Consider the following 11,077-nt stretch of genomic DNA (forward strand, 5'->3'; position numbering starts at 1 on the left):
AGTGGAAGAATCAATATAGTGAAAATGAGTATACCTCCCAAAGCAATCCATAGATTCAATGCAATCCCTATCAAGATACCAACTGTATTTTTCAGAGAACTAGAATATATAACTTCACAATTTGTATGGAAATACAAAAAACTTTGAATAGCAAAAGCAATCTTGAAAAAGAAGAATGGAACTGGAAGAATCAACCTGCCTGACTTCAGACTATACTACAAAGCTATAATCATCAAGACAGTATGGTACTGGCACAAAGACCAAAAAAAAAAAAAAAATAGATCAATGGAACAAAATAGAAATCCCAGAATTAAATCCACACACCTATGGACACCTTATCTTTGACAAAGAAAGCAAGAATATACAATGGAGAAAAAATCATCTCTTTAACAACTGGTGCTGGGAAAAGTGGTCAGCCACCTGTAAAAGAATGAAACTAGAACACTTTCTAACACCATACACAAAAATAAACTCAAAATGGATTAAAGATCTAAATGTCAGACCAGAGATGATAAAACTGCTAGAGGAAAACAGACAAAACACTCCTGACATAAACCACAGCAGGATCCTCTATGACCCACCTCCCAGAGTAATGGAAATAAAAGCAAAAATAAACAAATTGGACCTAATTAAAGTTAAAAGCTTCTGCACAACGAAGGAAACTATAAGCAAGGTGAAAAGATAGGCTTCAGAATGGGAGTAAATAATAGCAAATGAATCAACTGACAAGGAATTAATCTCTAAAATATACAAGCAACTCCTGCAGCTCAATTCCAGAAAAATAAACGACCCAATCAAAAACTGGGCCAAAGAACTAACCAGACATTTCTGCAAAGAAGATATACATATGGCTAACAAGCATATGAAAAGATGCTCAACATCATTCATTATCAGAGAAATGCAAATCAAACCCACAATGAGGTACCATCTCATGCCAGTCAGAATGGCTGGTATCAAAAAGTCTACAAACAATAAATGCTGGAGAGGGTGTGGATAAAAGGGAACCCTCGTACACTGTTGGTGGAAATGCAAACTAGTGCAGCCACTATGGAGAACAGTGTGGAGATTCCTTAAAAAACTGGAAATAGAACTGCCATATGACACAGCAATACCACTGCTGGGCATACACACCAAGGAAAACAGAATTGAAAGGGACACATATACCCCAATGTTCACCACAGTGCTGTTTACAATAGACAGGAGATGGAAGCAACCTAGATGTCCATCGACACAGGAATGGATAAGTAAGCGGTGGTACATATACACGACGGAATATTACTCAGCCATTAAATAGAATGCATTTGAATCAGTTCTAATGAGGTGGATGGAACTGGAGCCTATTTTACAGAGTGAAGTAAGTCAGAAAGAAAAACACAAATACAGTATATTAACACATATATATGGAAATTAGAATGATAGTAATGATGACCTTATATGTGAGACAGCACAGATGTAAAGAACAGACTTTTGGGTTGTGTGAGAAGGCGAGGGTGGGATGATTTGAGAGAATAGCATTGAAACATGTGTGTTACCATATGTAAATTATATGACCAGTGCAAGTTCCATGTGTGAAGCAAAGCACTCAAAGCCAGTGCTCTGGGACAACCCAGAAGGATAGAGTGGGGAGGGAGGTTGAGGAGGGAGGTTCAGGATGGAGAAACACAAATACACCTATGGCTGATTCATGTCGATGTATGGAAAAAAACATCAAATATTGTAAATTAATAATTGTCCAATTAATATAAATTAATTTTAAGAAAGCATTATAAAGCAATTGTCCTCCAATTAAATATAAGTTTAAAAAGAAAAAAGATAACCTCAATGAGTGAAAAAAAAGAAAGAAAGAAAGCCATTAGACTGCAGTAGTTTGAGTGACTTAGGAATCTGTGTAAACAGACCAAAGCCTAAGCCTGTAAGGATATCCTCAAGGATAACAAACTGAAACCTAAGGACAATACATCGCAAATAGTCACGTAATGCAACTGCTTAAACTATAGCCAAGTTATGTTTTTCTTTACTTATGCCTGCCTCTTCTCTATAAAAGTCTTTCCTTTAGTTCCTGTTGGTGGAGCACTCTTAACCATTTTCAGTCCAGTCCTGCCTAATTCCAACTAAGTTTTGCTCAAATAAACTCAAAGTTTGTAATATGCCTCAGTTTATCTTTTAATACTTCCATGCTTCAAAACGGAGAAGGCAGTGGCACCCCACTCCAGTACTCTTGCCTGGAAAATCCCATGGACGGAGGAGCCTGGTAGGCTGCAGTCCATGGGGTCGCTAAGAATCGGACATGACTGAGCAACTTCACTTTCACTTTTTACTTTCCTGCATTGGAGAAGGAAACGGCAGCCGACTCCAGTGTTCTTGCCTGGAGAATCCCAGGGACGGGGGAGCCTGGTGGGCTGCCGTCTATGGGGTCACACAGAGTTGGACACGACTGAAGTGACTTAGCATAGCATGCTTCAAAAACTCCAATTCTTCCCATTGTGATTAATGTAAACTCTGAACTTCTCACCTATGATAATATGTTTCTTGCCTACCTCTCCAGTTTTGTTTTCTATGACACTCTCCTTCATACACTTTGCTATAATAACAATGTCCTTTTTACATCTCTTGAAAATTTTAAACTTGCTTCTGTCCCAGTGCCTTTGCAGGCGATTTCTTCTACCTGAAGTGCTTTTTGCTCAGAATTTTGCATGGTTGGCAACTTTGCTCCATTCAGGTCTCAGCTCAAATATTATCTCTTGTGGTAGTTATTCTCCAAACATGATTCCCCAAGGAATACACTCCTTCATTATTCTTATTCTTGTATATCTCATCTCTTTAAATCTGGGATGGTCCTATACCTTCCTTGCAACTAGTAGAATGCGACAGAAGTGATGCTACGTAACTTGTGAGGCTGTATCAGAATATTTATAACAAGTGTATGGGACAGTGCTTTGCAGAGTAGTTCCTCAGTATCTGTTTAACTAATGAGTTGTCACACTGGCCTATTGGAATGCTTATTTTAGGTGAAGCTAACCACTATGTTAAGATGGCTGATAACCCTAGGATCACCATGCTATGAAGAGGCCCATGCTAGTCATGTGGAGAAGTCACAGAAAGAGAGAGAGACCTGTGATGCCAGTGTGTCTAGCCATCCTATTTTGAGTCATTTTAGTTTATCTATGGCCCCAGATTAAATACCATCCATGCAAGTAAAGAAGCCATCCTGGACATTTTACTTTCTTCATAATATATATCACCATTGAAACTACTCTTGTTTACTAATCATTTTTCATTTCTATTGTATATCTTGTCCTACTAGTATGTAACATCTATGAGAACAAAATATTTGTATACTATTATATTCCCAGCAACTAAATCATGCATCTCAGACTTTTTTGTGTGTACAAATCACCTGGTGATCTTTAAATTTGGATTCTGATTCAGAAGGTCTGAAATGGGGCCTAAAATTTCAGAATTTCTAAAAGGCTCTTAGGTGGTACAGATACTGCTGGTCTACAGACCATGCATTGAATATCATGACAATAGAGAGCTCTAGGTAGAAGTCAGTGAATGGGATCCACCTGAAAGATTTTGTTCCCTTCTGTGTGAACCTCTGGCTTTCTAGCTTCTCTTGAAAAATCAGAAGGTTTAGAATCCCTTGGCTAACATTTCCACCTTGCAATAGTCGACTGGAGCTGGGTGCAGCTGCTCTCTTTTAGGGACATAGAACCTACCTTGTAGCTCCTGCTTAGCCCCAGCAGACATCTGAATGGTGACTTCTACTTTTCAGGGCTCTCTGACCTTCATTTTTATTCTAACTCTACAATTCCAGGAGATCAAAATCAAAAATGTCTTCTCCTTCAAACAGATTTTTTCTCTAGAAATGATATTTGTATATTGCATAATATGTGTATATTTCAGGAATGTGGTCTATCTAGAGTAGTGCTTCTCAAACTTTAATGTCCATTGATATTTTTGTAAAAATAAATATTCTGATTAGGTGGTGAGATTGGTGTTCCATAATGTCAATAACATCAATATGAACCACACTTTGAGGAGCAAGGGCTGGAGCAATTCCTACCACAGAAAAGGACCTCAATATTTGTTGGACCAGTTAAGGTGTTTCATATAATGACCCTATTACAATAACATTGCCTCAATTTTATAGACAAGGTAACTAAGATTCACAAAATTGAGTGACACATCAAAGGTCATACAGTTAGTATGTAACAGAGTCTACACTCAAATTGATCCATCTGATAGTAAAGCCGACTTCTAATTTTCTAAAACCTCACCTGGATAACCTTTGGACGGCTTTATAATTGGGTATAGTATGATTTTTATAGACAGCATGTGGACCATCAGATTCTCAAACCCCCTCACTTCCCTAGAATTTCTTATATAGGCTATAAAATCTTGAACCCCAAGACTAATATTTGAATGAAAAAACTTAGAGAAGTTAAGGCCTGTTATAGAAGCAAGATAGCTAGGAACATGTCAGGATCACGAGTAGTCAGTTATATCATAAAACATTGGGCACAGATAGGAGTAATATTCAAAATATTTAATAAAATGTATGGCAATGGCCCCCCCAAATATCTGAATAAATATAGGTTTGTGATGTTAAAACAAGGTTCAAGAAACATTACCCCTTTAGTTGCTATATCCTAGGAAGGATTAGGTATTCCAGGTGAGGGATTAGTGCAGTAAGGGATATGTAGGGAACTTAGGGTAGTGACTATTTACCAGCTGGTATAGAAACACTTCAATATTTAAGAGATGATATAACTTTGAATTTCCTGAATATTAGCCCTAAGTATCAGAAAGTGGAGGGTTTCTCAGGTGTCTCAGTAGTAAAGAATTCTGCTTCCAATGCAGGAGAAGCAAATTTGATCCCTGGGTCAGGAAAATCCCCTGAAGTAGGAAATGGTAACCCACTCCAGTATTCTTGCCTGGAAAATTCCATGGAGAGAAGAGCCTAGAGGGCTACAGTCCATGGGGTTGCAAAGAGTCTGACATGTCTGTGCATATACACATGCAAGACCTGGATTCGTCCACAGAGCAAGACCCAGATTTCCCACAGCCGGTCCCTCCCATCAAGAAACTTTCACAAGCCTCTTATCCTTATCCATCAGAGGGCAGACAGAATGAAAACCACAATTACAGAGAGCTAACCAAACTGATCACAGCCTTGTCTAACTCAATGAAACTATGAGCCATGCCATGTAGGCCCACTCAAGATGGATTGGCCATGGTGGAGAGTTTGGGCAAAGTGTGGTCCACTGGAGAAGGGAATGGCAAACCACTTCAGTATTTTTGCTTTGAGAAACCCCTTAAACAGTATGAAAAGGCAAAAAGATAGGGCACTAAAAGATGAACTCCCCAGGTCAGTAGGTGCCAAATATGCTACGGGAGAAGAGTGGAGAAACAACTCCAGAAAGAATGAAGAGATGGAGCCAAAGCAAAAACAACACCCAGTTGTGGATGTGACTGGTGATGGAAGTAAGGTCTGATGTTGTAAAGACTAATATTGCATGAAGTGAAGTGAAATCACTCACTCATGTCTGATTATGGACTGTAGCCTACCAGGCTCCTCTGTCCATGGTATTTTCCAGGCAAGAGTACTGGAGTGGGTCGCCATTTCCTTCTCCAGAGGATCTTCCCAACCCAGGGATGGAACACAGGTCTCCCACATTGCAGGCAGACGCTTTACCATCTGAGCCACCAGATCAAATAAGATCAGATCAGTCACTCAGTCGTGTCCGACTCTTTGTGACCGCATGAATCGCAGCACACCAGGACTCCTGTCCATCACCAACTCCCGGAGTTCACTGAGACTCACGTCCATCGAGTCAGTGATGCCATCCAGCCATCTCATCCTCTGTCGTCCCCTTCTCCTCCTGCCCCCAATCCCTCCCAGCATCAAGGTCTTTTCCAATGAATCAACTCTTCGCGTGAGGTGGCCAAAGTACTGGAGTTTCAGCGTCAGCATCATTTCTTCCAAAGAAATCCCAGGGCTGATCTCCTTCAGAATGGACAGGTTGGATCTCCTTGCAGTCCAAGTGACTCTCAAGAGTCTTCTCCAACACCACAGTTCAAAAGCAACAATTCTTCGGTGCTCAGCCTTCTTCACAGTCCAACTCTCACATCCATACATGACCACAGGAAAAAACCATAGCCTTGACTAGACGAAACTTTGTTGGCAAAGTAATGTCTCTGCTTTTGAATATGCTATCTAGGATGGTCATAACTTTCCTTCCAAGGAGTAAGCGTCTTTTAATTTCATGGCTGCAGTCACTATCTGTAGTGATTTTGGAGCCCAGAAAAATAAAGTCTGACACTGTTTCCACTGTTTCTCCATCTATTTCCCATGAAGTGGTGGGACCGGATACCATGATCTTCGTTTTCTGAATGTTGAGCTTTAAGCCAACTTTTTCACTCTCCACTTTCACTTTCATCAAGAGGCTTTTGAGTTCCTCTTCACGTTCTGCCATAAGAGTGGTGTCATTTGCATATTTGAAGTTATTGATATTTCTCCCGGCAATCTTGATTCCAGCTTGTGCTTCTTCCAGTCCAGCGTTTCTCATGATGTACTCTGCATAGAAGTTAAATAAACAGGGTGACAATATAAAGCCTTGACGAACTCCTTTTCCTATCTGGAACCAGTCTGTTGTTCCATGTCCAGTTCTAATTGTTGCTTCCTGACCTACATACAAATTTCTCAAGAGGCAGGTCAGGTGTTCTGGTATTCTCATCTCTTTCAGAATTTTCCACAGTTTATTGTGATCCACACAGTCAAAGGTTTTGGCATAGTCAATAAAGCAGAAATAGATGTTTTTCTGGAACTCTCTTGCTTTTTCCATGATCCAGCGGATGTTGGCAATTTGATCTCTGGTTCCTTTGCCTTTTCTAAAACCAGCTTGAACATCAGGAAGTTCACGGTTCACATATTGCTGAAGCCTGGCTTGGAGAATTTTGAGCATTACTTTACTATTGTGTGGGAAGCCTAATATTGCATAGGAACCTGGAATGTTAGGTCCATGAATCAAGGTAAATTGGAAGTGGTAAAACAGGAGATGGCAACAGTGAACACTGACATTTTAGGAATCAGTGAATTAAAATGGACCAGAATGGGTGAATTTAATTCAGATGCACATTATGTCTTCTACCGTGGGCAAGAATCCCTTAGAAGAAATGGAGTGGCCCTCATGGTCAACAAAAGAGTCCAAAATGCAGTACTTGGGTGCAATCTCAAAAATTACAGAATGATCTCTGGTCATTTCCAAGGCAAAACATTTGATATCACAGTAATCCAATTCTATGCTTCAACCACCAATACCAAAGAAGCTTGAGTTAAGCAGTTCTATGAAGACTTACAAGAGGTTCTAGAACTAACACCAAAAAAAAGATGTCCTTTTCATCATGGGGACTCGAATGCAAAAGTAGGAAGTCAAGAGATACCTGGAGTAACAGGCAAATTTGGCCTTAAAGTACAGAATGAAGCAGGGCAAAGGTTTACACAGTTTTTCCAAGAGAATGCACTGGTTATAGCAAACACCCTCTTCCAACAACACAAGAGATGACTTTACACGTGGACATCTCCAGATGGTCAATACCAAAATCAGATTGATCATATTGTTTGCAGCAAAAGATGAAGAAGCTCTATACAGTCAGAAAAACCAAGACCGGGAGCTGACTGTGGCTCAGATCATGATCTTTGTATTACAAAATTCAGACTTAAATTGAAGATAGTAGGGAAAACCACAAGACCATTCAGGCAGGTATGGCCTAAATCAAATCCCTTATGATTATACAGTGGAAGTGACAGCTTCAAGGGATTAGATCTGATAGACAGAGTGGCTGAAGAACTATGGATGGAGGTTCACAACATTGTACAGGAGGCTGTGATCAAAACCACCCCCAAGGGAAAAAAATGCAAAAAGGCAAAATGATTGTCTAAGGAGGCTTTGCAAATAGCTGAGAAAAGAATAGAGGCAAAAGACAAAGGGAAAAGGAAACATATATCCATCTGAATGCAAAGTTCCAAAGAATAGCAAGGAGAGATAAGAAAACTTTCCTCAGTGATCAATGCGAAGAAATAGAGGAAAACAACAGAATGGGAAAGACTAGAGATCTCTTCAAGAAAATTAGAGATACCAAAGGAACATATCATGCCAATATAGGCACAACAAAAGACAGAAATGGTATGGACCTAACAGAAGCAGAAGATTTTAAGAAGATGTGTCAAGAACACACAGAAGAACTATACAAAAAATACTCGAGAAGGAATCAATAGTAGAATAACTGAGGCAGAAGAATAAATGTTAGCAAGAAGATCAGATCAGGTCAGATCAGATCAGTCGCTCAGTCGTGTCCGACTCTTTGCGACCCCATGAATCACAGCACACCAGGCCTCCCTGTCCATCACCAACTCCCAGAGTTCACTGAGACTCACGTCCATCGAGTCAGTGATGCCATCCAGCCATCTCATCCTCTGTCGTCCCCTTCTCCTCTTGCCCCCAATCCCTCCCAGCATCAGAGTCTTTTCCAATGAGTCAACTCTTCGCAGGGGATGGTCAAGAGGCAGGTCAGGTGTTCTGGTATTCCCATCTCTTTCAGAATTTTCCACAGTTTATTGTGATCCACACAGTCAAAGGCTTTGGCATAGTCAATAAAGCAGAAATATATGTTTTTCTGGAACTCTCTTGCTTTTTGACTAGTGGAAATAACTTCTGAAAACCAGAATAAAGGGAAAACAATGGAAAGAACTGAGGATAGTCTCAGAGACACCTGGGACAATGTTAAATACACCAACATTCAACTTTTAGGAGTCTCAGAAGAAGAGAATAAGAAAGGTCTGAGAAGTTTTGAAGAGATTATAGTAAAAAGCCCACCTAATATGGAAAAGGAAATAATCAAGTCTAAGAAGCGCAGAGTCCCATACAGGATAAATCCAAAGAGAGACACACCAAGACACATAGTAATTAAACTAATCAAAATTAAAAGCATAAAGCATTAACAGAAGCAAGGGGGAAACGTCAATTAACATACAAGGTAATCACAATATTAACACCTGATCTTTCAGCACAAAATTTCTAGGTCAGTAGGTAGTGGCAGGATATCCCTAAAATATTGAAAGGGAAAAACCTACAATCAAGATTACTCTACCCAGCAAGGATATCATTCAAAATTAATAAAGAAATCAAAAGCTTTTCAGACAAAAATTAAGAGAATTCAGCATAACCAAACCAGTTTTACAACAAATGCTACAGAAGGAGAAGGAAAACACCTACAAACACAACTCCAAAACAATTAAGAAGATGTCAATATGAAACACACATCACTAATTACTTTTAAATTCAATGAATTAAATATTCCAACCAAAATACATGGAATGACTGAGTGGATACAAAAGCAAGTCCTATGTATATGCTGTCTATAAGAGACTAATTTCAGACCTAGAGACACATACAGATCAGAAGAGAGAGGATGGAAAAAGGTATTCCAGAGAACGAGATGACAGAGGATAGATGGATATTGAGCATATCTCTCCATGGATACAACACTAGTACACCTTCAGACACATAAGATCTTGCAGAACACCAGCTAGGAGCAGGAAAGAGTACCTGAAATGAATATATAGAACCAGGAAGAACTTGGTAAGATGAAGGAAGTGTGGGGGAGGGGGTGGAAGGAGAGTGAGAAGGACTGGACCTGCACCTGGGGAGTGGGGGAACTGAAGCAGGGGTCAGATCCCTACATCAAGGAAAATATTTGGGGCAGAGGAGAAGCATTTGAGGCTGTTGGGCAGTGAAGCAGCTGATCAGTGACAGTCTTGTTGAAATGAGAATCACAGAGACAGTCTTTGCTACAATCATACATACTGTGGACAGAGATGCAAGTCCCCTAGAAAGCACAGCAGCTGGGAGCTGGAGTGTAGGGACTGGAGAGCAAATCCCAGGGTGAGGTCTGCTGTTGGCTGCAGGGAGATGCCCCAAGGGGACATGAAGGAGGAGATCATGGTTGGAAATGACTGTGTAGGAAAACCAGGCAGCCATGAAGGCAAAGTGATACTGTTGAGTCATGTACAGGGCAGGAAGCCAACACTGTAGCCTCTCTCTCCCACATACCAGCACCAGCAACTGAACAATAGAGAAAGACCCCAGACAGGCTGGCCCTTTAAGCCTCTGATGGGCCAAACAATAGAGAAGGACTCCAGCCAGGAGGGCCTTTTAAGTACCTGATCAGGCCAAGCAAAAAAGAAGGGCCAGCCAAAGAGCCCCTCAATCACCAGCTGCCAGAGGCTAGAAAAAGACTCTGACTGGGCCATAGCTCCTACTGTTGAGGCAGTCAGTATCCCTACACATTTGGTGCTTCCAGTGTCCCTGTGATCCAAGCAGCTGTGCCACCTCTATACTCAACACTTGCTGGGGCAGAGCTGCCAAAAGCTAGAAAAAAAACCAAGGGTATCACATTTCATGCTGCTCTAGCTGCTGGCTCCTGAGTACCTGGTGGTGCTGAGGCCCTTGTGATCCAAGCAACTGTACCACCTGGGTCCTCATTGAGGCAGACCCAGGTCCTCCAGGGCAGACTTAGGAGCAAAGCCCTGTGGATGACTCACATACAGAGGTGGAGATAAAACCACAGTTGAAATACAGGGACAGTGTGGCTAAGGAATAGGACCCAAATGCTTCCCACCAGCTATACAAGTGGCAGGTTAAATCCAGATGATCAACTGGGCTGACTCTGTGTCCTATGGGATGTATAAAAAGACAATGAAAGCTCCCACAAAAGAAAATGACTGGCTCTGGCACCTGGAGGTGGGCATTGGAGGCAAGAACACACAGGAGTAAGACCAGATTAGAGTCTGAGCTGCCACCACAGCAGGTCTGGAGACCAGTCCAGTATCAGAGGGCATCCTAGGGAGGAGAGGTGGACTGTGACTCACAAAGAGGGAAAAGATACTGACAGCTGAGATTCAAAAAAATATATTTATTATTCTTATATTTTGACTTATTCTGCAGTGGTTTCTTGATTTTTTCTTTTTCCCCCCACTGTTGCTATATTTGTTGATTTTATTAGTACTATTAAA

The sequence above is a fragment of the Bos javanicus genome, chromosome X (genome assembly GCF_032452875.1).
Source record: "Bos javanicus breed banteng chromosome X, ARS-OSU_banteng_1.0, whole genome shotgun sequence".
Taxonomy (NCBI): Eukaryota; Metazoa; Chordata; class Mammalia; order Artiodactyla; family Bovidae; genus Bos; species Bos javanicus.